General features: G+C 42.0%; 1 long non-coding RNA gene across 1 annotated transcript; it reads right to left on the bottom strand.

Moving 5' to 3' along the window:
• Positions 1–2102: 2102 nt before the first annotated feature.
• Positions 2103–11691, bottom strand: LOC123843438 (uncharacterized). The gene is made up of 4 exons (XR_006790584.3): positions 11082–11691; positions 10431–10581; positions 9098–9180; positions 2103–3406 (listed from the first exon to the last, which is right to left on the bottom strand). It is a non-coding gene; the product is annotated as an uncharacterized LOC123843438 (long non-coding RNA).
• Positions 11692–12147: the final 456 nt, after the last annotated feature.

Below are 12147 nucleotides of genomic sequence, written 5' to 3' on the forward strand. Positions count from 1 at the left end.
GAAATTAGGAGGTCATGAGTTTTCCAATGTTCTTGCCATGGCTAATCCGATTTTCCTTAAATATTTTAAAGAACCTGATTAATATTCTTTCCAAGTGATATTGATTGGTAGCAGACCCGTGCCTTTGGAAAACAAATTTTATTTATTTTTTAATAGGAGGAAATAACCAGGAGCTGAGTCTGAAGAAAATGTGGGGGATAAAAAAAAAAAAAAAGTGATAAGACTATGGTGAAACACAGGGTGTGGCTATAATAGTAAGATTAAATTTAATTGTGTAAAGTCGTTGCTGTGAAGGCAATTTCCAAAAAAAGCAAATACTACAACAACAAAAATTGCGCAAATGTGTGGCAGCATTGAGTTTGTGGTGTCTTGATCTAAGTAACTCTGCTCAATCTGACAGCAGCCTTGTGTATGTTTGCATTCACTTGAGGGTGTTTACAAGACTCAGTTTCATATTTTATGGTCACATTATATATATATGAATGTATGTGAGTAATGAATCCAGTATAATATCAATTTAATAATAGAAAAATTAATGTTTTAGACAATAATGTTAATGACAAGAAGAAAAACGAAATTAAGTCAGCATTTCTGATTTAGAGATAATTTTACTCTAGAGCCATGTCTTTCTCTTTTGTATCTCATATATAATTCTTCACCTTTAGGGATATTCCAAATGGGTAAGAGTAATGCAATGTTACTTGGAGCAGAAAATTTATGAACTTCTCTTGGTAGCTTGATATATGACTAGCAGGTCTTTTATTTTTTTATAGCACAGGGGGGAAAATGAACATACTTGAAACTTCTTTAATAGGACTTCATTTTTATTTTTGTTACTAGATTCAAAAATTTCAAAGGGATATTCTATAGTTCTGAATCCTAATTGAAAGCTTCACATTTCGTGCTTGTTCCTCTTAGATTCAGTTTTAGGAACCAATGTTGGTTCCCCAGTGACATGGCAGAGAAGAAAGACCTGAGCTAGGAGTTTACAGACTTGGGCAAAGTCCTTTGCTACGTTTGTTATTACTAGATATGTGATTGTTTTGGACACGATAGCCTGCCTTTCTTGGTCTTCATAATCGCATTGTTAAAATGAATGGAATGAACAAGATGTCTGCAAATTCCACTTCAGGTTCTCACCTTCAGTGACTTGGTTTCTCTAAAGTCACAAATTGGGTATTTTGTGGTTTTGATAGCACAGATATCCTAAGACACTGACTTACTTGGCATCTGGCATTAAAGAAAAGAGCCAGCTCAGCAAATCCATTTTGTCTTCCCTCAAAGTTTGAGCTGGTGTAGGGAATGACCTACCCAAGCACTAACACAATCATCATTCTTATGGTGAGGCAACATAACAACTAGCTTGCCTTTTTCTTGGTTGACATACCCAGAAATTATCGTCATTACATGCTTCATGTATTGCTTAATTGATGGACTGTAGTATTTTCGGAGTGGTGAATTTTGCAATACTCCCTTTCTTTTGATGGTTTTAAACCATAGAGTCATTATGGAAAATCAGCTCTCTTCCGTATGTATACATAATTAGCACTGAATTCTCATGCAGATCAATCTGATTATAACTATTCGACATTGAACTAGAGCAATTCAGATCAAAGAGCAGTTCATCATATTCATGGTCATGAAATTGTAAACCATTTACATTTTTTGTTAGGTTACAAAAATATTGTATATAAAACCCGTTTAGAAATCCCTCAGTTCCTAACTTGGCATCCAGAGCTCTTTTCACTGTATCACAAAACTACAAAAATAAAGCAAAATATTTGCTGAGAGTAACTCAGTATAACTCCTCAGATTACCAGAAAATCTTTGCAAATTCAGACACCATGGCACATAAATTGAACTGTTCCTACTCCTGGTTGAAAATGTGTTTCAGGAACGGAACACTGAAGTGGATAAATTGCATATCAATGCTCGGCTTCCAGCAAGCGACTTGAGTGATTTAATGGTAAGTTTAGCTTTGCACACCTCCTATTGAATATTTTAGAAACTCAGCACATTTAGAGGAAGGGCAGTATTGCTTGATAATAGGGAGTCATAACTGACAATGTGCACTGCAGTTGAAGTTTAGGAATATTGGTGTGTGTGTGTGTGTGTGTGTGTGTGTGTGTGTGTTTAGGGGAACTGACCTTGGGATAGAAAGCTCATGGCAAAAAGATGATCTTCAGTAAGATAATCCACACTTTAAAAGTACAAGTTCTACATGAAGACAGATTTATGATCCTAGCAGGTACTCAGGGAAAGCTTGAACTGAAGCTGTTCATGGCTGGGCAAGCCTGGGGAAATGAGAATACACTTTGGCATTTCTTAAAAGAAAGTGTCAAAAGCCTTCAAATATAGTTGTTTTTGGAAGGTTTTTCAAACGTTAGAGGTTTAGGGTTAAGAAGTTCTTTTAATATTTTAGAGTTATAAATGGACTAAACTCCTCGAAATAAGAGTATATTTAATTTATCTTTTGATTTCAGTAAGGAACATCTCTATATATCTATTTATATTTATTATCCTCGCATCTTCCAAAGATGGCCATGAGTAGATTTAGGGTAAAGACAAGGAAGAGAGACAGAGAAGGGAAATGGAACAGGAATGGGAGGAGGAGGAGGAGGAAGGAACATTAAGCAAGAACTTGGCCAATCTGTACAAACTCTTTTTGTCTTGAGTGAGTTTCTTTTATACTTCTCTATGTGATGTTACTATTAAAAATGATATTACGACGAGCTCTGACTATTCTTGTTTCTGTATAAATCAGCAGATAAATCTCTTCCCCCACCCCATTGATTTTCCTAACTAGGAAAGGAAATCCCTGTCTGATTGATAGCAATCTCTTGTTGCAAATTTTCCTCCATATCTCAGATGGGATCCTCTTGGCACTTCCAGCAGAGCTGCAAGGCAAGCTGGCTTCCATATTGTTGAAGTTGGTGAATATAAAAGTTAGCCTACTGGCTTTACTGGTTGAGAATTCCACTTCCTCTTGATGGCATTTATGTCTTCCTGAAGCTTTGCACCTGGAAAACACTGATGGACGACTCACCCAAATGGGAATGACCATTTTTTTCATGAGGCGTATAGCTCTAAATTTGAGTCAAATGATATATAATTTTTGTGAAGGAAAGTGTATCGGTCATCTTTCCCTGGGTTAAGCCACAATAACAAACGACCCTCAAATTTCAGTTCCTTACAAGAATAAAAACGAATTATTTTTTATAGCTCGTGTTCCATATTGGTTGAGGTAAACTCTGGCTCCATCCCTCATCCTCTTCACTTTGGGATCCACGTTGATAGAAGATTCCCATCTGAGAACATGATGAGCCTTGGGTCAGAAGGAAAAGGTGGTGGAACCTCACGATGACTCTCAAAGCATCTGCACCTGTCACTTCCACTGCCATGTCACCTGCCAGAGGCAACCACATGGCCGAATCAGAGAGGAACGTACAATCATCCCATATGCAGACATAGTGAATATTTTGAAGAATAATAAAATCTATCAGAAAGAGTGTGAGGCAAAACTGTTTAGAGTCTTGGTCTCTGCTGGGGGACTAAAATGCCAGTCTGATCCTTGTCTTCCCAGCCTTTCTCATAATTCATAGCTGTATCCTTATGACAATAAAACAGAAAAGCTGAGGAGCAAGACTTGCGGGGAAAATCTTTTGTTGGCACTCAGGGTGCCAAATACACTTCAAAAAAGAAGTGTCATTAGAGACCTTTCAACAATTAGCAAAGGACTCGGTGCTCCAGGAGGCTTTCCTAAATTAGCCCAGAAGTCTCCTACTCACCAGTTTTTTAAAAGAGAGCCCCCTTCTGGGCGCCTGGGTGGCTCAGTTGGTTAAGCGACTGCCTTCGGCTCAGGTCATGATCCTGGAGTCCCGGGATCGAGTCCCGCATCGGGCTCCCTGCTCGGCAGGGAGTCTGCTTCTCCCTCTGACCCTCCTCCCTCTCATGCTCTCTGTCTCTCATTCTCTCTGTCTCAAATAAATAAATAAAATCTTTAAAAAAAAATAATAAAAAAAAAGAGAGCCCCCTTCCACTGTCCTTACCCCATCAGTGAGCCGTTCTCTTTGTGGCAATTTAAAATAATGATGAAAACATGTTTTGCTGCTTGTTTCTCCTATTGGATTAGAAGTTATCTAAGAGCAGAGGTTGCTACACAGCACAGTAAAAGTCATTGCTTAAATGTAAAGTTCCTCAAAATCATAGCAAATCTTAACTTGGCTATTCTGTTCATTTCTCAGAATGAGAAAATAATTTAGTTTCAAGATCCTTTACCACTTAATTTTTTCTTTTTCAAACTACAGAGCAAAGCATAGGCACTATCCATTCATTCATTCATCCATCCATCTATCCATCCAACAAATATTAAATGCCTATTACAGTCCATGCACTAAGTCAGATACTGAGTTGTCATACCAGATGCTCACAGTTTCTGCCCTCGTGAATTTTACCTGTTAGTGGAGTGACACAGACAAATCAAATAACCACACACACATTGTTATAAACTGTGATAAACATTAGGGGAAAAACTTAAAGCATACTTTAAGAACATATAGAGGACTGACTGACTTGGTGTCTTTGTGAAGTCTTCTCTGAGAAAGTGACAGTTGAGCTGACATCTGGAGGAAAAGTGACAGTTAACTACATAAAAAATGAAGACAAAACAATTCAAAGAAGCTGCAAAGGCATGTGCAAAGGCCCTGAGGTAGGAGAAAGGAAAGAAAAGCCAGTTAGGAGAGAGTACAAAAAGCAAAGCAGCTCACAATGTGAGAAGCAGGTGGGGCCAGTTTACTCAGGGACTTTCATTCATTTTAAAGGTTTAGGTCTTTCTTCACTGAAAGGTTTTTAGAAGGGACATGCCAAAATTCAAGTTTTTAGGTTCACTCTGGTTGGCATGTGAAGTGGGTTGGAGAGTGGCAGATGGATGGCAAGATATCAACATAAAATCTTTTGCAGTAACAGAGATAGGAATTTCTGCTCAGTGCAAAACTAGTCCCTCAAAGCTGGATAACACACTATTGATATTCTGGATTCTTAGTTCTAACAATTTTTTAAAAAAATTAGACCCCAGTTTGGCAGGAAAAAATCTAATTTAGGTTAGCTCATGGTTCATGACTTACAACACTATTCAAAATATATCTCTGAGCTAAATAATCTCCACAATACCACAAGTGTAGGCTTATGACCCTCTAGGATCTCAGTGGATGGCCTTCAGGGAATCCATGGAGCTTCTGAAATGCCATGAAAATTATGTGTGCTTATTCTTATATGTTTTTCTAGGGAGAGGGTCTATCAATTTTATCAAATTCATGACCCCAAAGTGATGAAGAAATACTGGTTTACCTTACCACTGGACCAACTCATAGTTACTCTAGCACCTCCATGCAGTCCTGGGAAATATGTCTTGGACTGGTGGAAAAGGTTAGCTGACCGCCAAAAGTTTGAGCTCCTCTTCCCCAGTGCTAAGGGGGTGCTGGGAAGTGGCTGCCCAGTCAGAGACTTTTTATGCCTTTTTACATGGCACCTGTGTGTGAAGTTGGGTATGTATCTGATAGGCCTTTCCCATAATTTTTCCACCTCCTCTAGTGACCTTGGAGGTCATGTTTTGAACCTGACAGCACCACAAGAGGGAAGAATCCTCAACTGCTGAGTCACGGAGTCAGCCAGGAGAGCGGTCCAACTATGAACACCTGCATCGGATTTTAGTGATTAAGAAATTAATTTTTATTATCTTGTGCAATGGAGATTTATGGTTATTTGTTACAGCAGTTAATCCACCTGGCATAGAAAAAAAATAACATCTCATACAGGAAGATACAGTAATATGGGTGTGTTGGCTGGAAAAAAGTCCTCTTTGGATTTCTTCCTGGAATAAAGAAACAGCACCGTCTTGCCGGCCATAGTTTCTTCATGTCATTTTGCAATGTGTAAATTACTCTGAATTCCAATTTCTCATAACCCAGGTCTTGGTTGGATGGGTAGCTACTGTAAATGGCTTTTAGCCACATGAGAACAATTTTAATAAAGTAAAAGAGAAACGTGTTTAGGGGGTAGAGATATCCATTCATTCATTCATTTAACAAATATTTATTGAGTTTCTTTAATGTATTTTATTTTATTTTTTTTAAAGATTTTATTTATTTATTTGACAGAAAGAGACACAGCGAGAGAGGGAACACAAGCAGGGGGAGTGGGAGAGGGAGAAGCAGGCTCCCCGCAGAGCAGGGAGCCCGATGTGGGACTCGATCCCGGGACCCTGGGATCATGACCTGAGCCGAAGGCAGTCGCTCAACCGACTGAGCCACCCAGGCGCCCTCTTTAATGTATTTTAAAATGTACCTGAGATTTGCTTTGATCAGGTATGGTAAGATAAAAGCCACAGAGGTAATTCTTTTTGAAAAAAGCTTTTTGTTTACAATTCACAAGAAGATGAGACACGTTAAGCCATGCAAAGCCACACGGAGCAGCACCAGGGTTGGTCAGGAGGCAGGAGTGAGGGGAAAGCATGAGCAACAGTGTTTATGTTGGTTTTCTCAGGAAGAAATGGGCAAGGCAGGGTAAGCACCTATGCAGGTTTAGGATTAAATAGTTTGAATAATTTTGACAGGCTAGAAGGCTGGTCTCTAGTTGTCTAGTGATTGGCCTTGGGATGATTAAGGGCACAGGATAGAGTCCCAGACCACAGTGCCTGATAGAAGGAGGTGGATGAGAGTATGGATTCCGGAGGGGTTGGCTTGCATATGAAAGCTGTGTTTGCAGGCAAATTGTTTAGTATCTCTAGGAATTAGCGAATCCTGGATGGAGTCCTTCCCGGATGTCAAACCACCGCAAAATATAGGAAATAAAAAAAATGATTAATGTATAAAGTACCAGACATATTTTAAAAAATAAGGCACCAGGGTCTATGTGAGTAAAATTGACTACATAATTACAAAGACACAGACTTACTAACATTTAATAGACATAATTAGTGTCTTATTATACCATGGAAGTCATTTTTTTTTTTAAGATTTTATTTATTGATTTGACAGAGAGAGACACAGCAAGAGAGGGAACACAAGCAGGGGGAGTGGGAGAAGGAGAAGCAGGCTTCCTGCTGAGCAGGGAGCCCGACTCGGGGCTCGATCCCAGGACCCTGGGATCCTGACCTGAGCCGAAGGCAGACGCTTAATGACTGAGCCACCCAGGCGCCCCACCATGGAAGTCATTTTGACCACTGAACATTTTTACCAAAATTATTCACTTATATATATACGTCGAGTTGTTCAAAATTAGAATAAAGTCATGCGTATTTCAAATTACTAAAAGGAGGTCCATGATTGGGGAGGGTATGTACTATGGTTAGCGCTGTGAATTGTGTAAGACTGATGAATCACAGACCTGTACCCCTGAAACAAATAATACATTATATGTTAATAAAAAAATTAAAAAAAAAATAAATAAAAATAAATAAATAAAAGGAGGTCCATGAAAAATTGTCTAAGTACTTTAGGGTTTAAATTAGACTTTATATTGAAACATGAACCTGGAGTTCAGAGTTTACCTTAGTTCTGGAAGGTAAATACAATTCCCCCTTAAGAAATACCTCAAGTTCCCACACAAGACCCCCCCCCTCCCCAAGAACAGCCTTCTAGAATATAGTCCCATGCCTAAAACTTAGCAGGGGTTCCCCATTGCTTATTGCCAACATTTTCAAACGTCAATAATTTATAGACCACCTTCTCAACTTTTGCTATATTTTTATAACACCCTTTTTAAGGTATTTTCTTAATTGTTTTCTACAGATCAACTCACCATGCTACTATCTATGTTCGCCTCCTCTTAAGCAGTTTTTATAGCTGTATAAAGTGCTCATGTATTTCTGAGTTGCACGCAATAAACATAGAGCTACTAAAAATCTTTAAAACAGAGTTTGTGAACCACGTAACAACACGTTGGTAATGGTCAGCAGTGGCATTGCTACCCCGGGGGAGGTGAGGGGGGGAAATCCCAGCTGGGAGGACAGTTCAGTCCACTGAGCATGCTTTGCAAGGCTCCTCGTCGTAGAGCCCCTGACTCTGCCTTTTCTACCATCCTTTTCATTTGTCTGGGCGTCGGTCATGAGGACTGACCTTAATTTCCTGACAAGTTGTACTTTTCGTTTCCACCCTGCCTGAGCAGGGTCTATGCCTTTAACACTGCCCTCCCCCACCGCAGACAGGCCTTTAGGCTGCCTCTAAGAATCCCCTACAGCTCTGTGCAAAGGCTTCTTTGCAGCCTCTACCTCCTACTCACAGCCTCAACCCTTTGCTGCCTCCAGCTTCGCTATCGCTGGGTTTGTCTTTTCTGCTCCGTCCCTTTAGGATGCCGTGTGGGTGTGATTTTCCACTAGGTTTAATTCTACCTCTATCCCTGAATGCTGCCTTTGGGGGCTCCTTGCTTTCAAACTCTGAACCCCATGAGCCAGTTCTGTCCCATTCCATTCAGTTTTTCATCCTAGGTTCTTAGAACGCCAATCAGAATTAAGATATCACAGACTTGTCCAGTTACCCAAGGGGGAAAACAAGGCTTTTTCCATGGCTCTTCCCTTCGCCTGTCATGCTCTTCCGCTCCTCGGTCTCCTGGTATGCTCCCACTTAGCTCACAAAACTCAGTTCCAGTATCACCACTCCCTAAATGTCTTCCATGCCCTCCTAGGCAGCATTATTTTTTTCCGGTTCTGCTGTGGCATAGAACTCTCTGTAATTGCTGGGATTGTCGGTCTGGATACCTGTCTCTCCTATTTATTTGAGGATATACAAGGCAGGGGATATATTTTAGTTACCTTTAATTCCCCAGCACTTAACACAGTGCTTCGCAGGATATTTATCGAAGGCATGAATAAATTAATAAACTGGAAATATATGAATTAATATGTACTTTGGAGTAGAATTTTGAGATTTAGTTCCTGGATAGGCAATCAGAATGGGAAGAGAAGTGTTCTTACAATAAAATAATGTCAGAAATACTTGTCATTGAGCTTCCCCCCCATCCCCCACTCCGACCCTCTGAGCCCCCACCCCACCCCCACTCCTGAGCACAGGAGACCCATGGGACAGTGAGAACTTTTACTTACATGTCGGAGCAGGAAGTGGCCTCTGACCCAGGGGTGAAATGTCACGTTCACGCCCAATCCCCAGAGATCCACTAAACTAAGTCCTGTGAAGAATTTTGTTAAGACTAAATACTAGGAAAAACACTGAATATTTACACAGTACATTTTTCCCCCGTTTAAGCTGAAGAAAAAAAAAGTAAAAAGGGGGGAAAGCCAAAATTAAATAAGCCAGCTGGTTTAACTTCTCTTTTTACATATTTTCCATTGCAATCCTCTCTTAGTCATAAAGTCTTTCTCAACCACTTTACTGCTTTTCATTTGGCTGAAAATTTTCAGGTTTTTTCTACATTAAAAAAAATACACAATGAAAGGTTGAATGGATTTGACTTTATTCTCTCTTTCCCTTCTCTTCCTCCCCCTTCTACTGAGACACACACACGCACACACACGCACAGAGTCCAACTGTGTTTAGTTAAAACCGGTTTCTGGTAACAGCTACCCAGAAACAGGATCTCTGCTCTTTTTGAGAAATAAAGCCCATCATTCCTGAGGTGCAAAAACTATTCGATGTTACTCCTCACTGCCCCGCATGCCTGTGCCCCACTCCATCCCCGAGTCTGCGCTCAGGCCCAGCTTCAGAAGAACAGCTGCTGAGCAACAATTGTTCCTAACCGAGCCAGTCAATAGACAAGGCCTAATTTTCCTGACCTTTTCCATCTCTGCTCCATCCTCCGAATAGTGTTTTGATTCTGGGCTGTGAGGGGGAAGGGGAGGAGGATAAGGGGAGGCTCCTTTTTCACTTTGTCTTTCTCTGTCCTCAAAAATAAAAGAGAGAAGTGTTCATCGGGAAATTTTGCTTAGTAATTTTGTTCCCAGTCTTAAAAAACAACCAAAAAAAAAAAAAAAAAAAGGTTACATGGTGCGTGTGTGTGTGTGTGTGCGTGTGTGCATGTGTGGATGGGTTTAGCAATTCCATTCTAAGAGGCTGGGTGATTTGCTCAGTGGAGGAGACTGAGGTAGGTCACTCCACCTGGACAAGCTGGCCAACGAGGGGGGCTTTGGACCCTGCTAGCAGTTCAGCATTTCCAAGTAGGGAAAAATAATGTTAATTCTTCCAAAGAATCAAGTAGGCATCCGTATGCTCTGTTCAGCTCTCAGACAAGGACCGCCCAATAATGCCTTTTGCCGTGTGATAATGAGGCATTTCTTTCAACATAGAAGAATGCTCCCAACTCTCTCTCTCTCTTTTTAAAGATTTTATTTATTTGAGAGAGAGAGAGAGAGACAGGCAGAGCCAGAGAGAGCACAAGCAGGGAGGAGAGGGAGAAGCAGGCTCCCGCTGGTCTCTTCTTACCAGGTTGGGGACACTTTATCTTTATGGAGCTCAAATGAAACCCTGGCTTGGTGGCTGCGAACTTGATTCTGGAGACGCCAGTCACCCCAATCATTGCCATCCAAGCTTCCAACAGAGCAGCCTGACGCGGAGGATCCTTTTTTGTTTTTTCCTTGAAAAAGTCAGCAAGTGAGAAGTAAATCAAAGCTTTGAGCTTTGCCTGGGAGGCGGCCCATGTGTGTGAAGCTCAAAGGAATTGCTTCTCTCCCTCTCCCCCTTACTAACAAAAGACCCACTAATCCTGATTCTCTTACACAAAAGCAAAGTGTAAAACCAGCCTAGGGACTGGAAATAAAATGAATAAATGAATGCTGTGGGAGCAGCTGGCTCGTGAACGCCCCCCCAAAGCCCTCGCTGCAACCTCACCCTGAAACCCAATCACCCGGTCTCCGTGGGGGCTGAGGAGGGATTTAGTTTTGCTAAACTAAAGGCAGCGAAGTATATTTAAACAAATAAACGCAATTTTGGCAGAGTAGAGGCATCTTTAGCCAGTAAACGCTTTATGCACCCGCTATCCACCCTCTGTACCCCTGCCATCCTCCGCCAGCTCCCCCCTGCCCCGGCCCCCGCCGGGGGAGTAAAAGCTGCCCCGAGACGTGAGCGCCCACAAACCTGTGAAATCAGAAAAGAATAGGCTGTGCCCCCACTGGACAACCAAATCTTACTTTCCCTTCTGATGAGCCACTGCCCGAGCAAGCCTCGGTATTTTTATTTGCATTTTCTGAAGTCTCGAATGTTGCCTAATAGCTAGAAAGGTTTGCCCTTCAGCACCATTTTCTGAACTCTGCCTCTTGTTGGCTTCACCTTTTCTCAAAGCAAACCCAGTCCAGACTTTCTGGGAAATCGAAGTGCCAGATCTTCAAGGCAGGGTAGAGAAAGAGTTGTATTTGGAGGAGCTACCTCGGCTTTCCCCAGCTGCCTTGGTGTCAGTGTGGGCTGATTCTGCGGGGCCCGGGCTGAGCAGGGGTGAGGAGCGCGGCCAGCTGGTCTCGGCCACGGCCCCCGCTGGGAGTTCGCAGCTGCTGGGGGGTGGGGGTCCTCGGGGGAGACTGATTGGGAATGAGTACGCTTTAGTTAATTCCAACAGCTCGTGAAGTCACATGCCACTCTCACCCAAGGGTCCAGATTCTCCCTCGGAGGGAGAAGTGAGAAGGATCTGCTGAAAGCAGGAAATGCGAATCATGGAAGAGGAAGACCATTCACATGGGATTCGGGCTGCCATCAGGGAAAATACCAGAGAAAGAACCCCTTCTTTTTCCGAGGGCCACTCCCAGCTCCCCGTGGCTCCCAGCCTCCCTTAATTGAGGTCTGAATGGCAGGGTTTCCCGAGGCTGCTGAGTGTGATCACACTTAATTTCAGGCAGCAAAGTCCATTTCAGCCCATCGTTTCACACTGACGGGGTGCATCTGAACAATAGCTGCATTGAGGCTGGTTTTTGAGTGACTCGCCCAGACGCTATGAATGCTACTTGCTCAAAAGCGAATGTGTTTCATAGCTCAGGAACAACCTTTTGCGGACCCCAGAATCACCTCAGGAATCCTGTCAAGTGCAGCTCTGTGAAGAAGCTGGTCTGGAAGGATGATTGTCTCCCAGTTCTTCCTCTCAAGTCTAACTCACTCTCTCTCCACTGGAAAGTTTTACCTCAGCCCAGCATAAACCCTGTCAAAATCCCTGGCT

The sequence above is a fragment of the Mirounga angustirostris genome, unplaced genomic scaffold (genome assembly GCF_029215605.1).
Source record: "Mirounga angustirostris isolate CCGP_5_RB_7025 unplaced genomic scaffold, mMirAng1.0.hap1 SCAF_5, whole genome shotgun sequence".
Classification (NCBI taxonomy): domain Eukaryota; kingdom Metazoa; phylum Chordata; class Mammalia; order Carnivora; family Phocidae; genus Mirounga; species Mirounga angustirostris.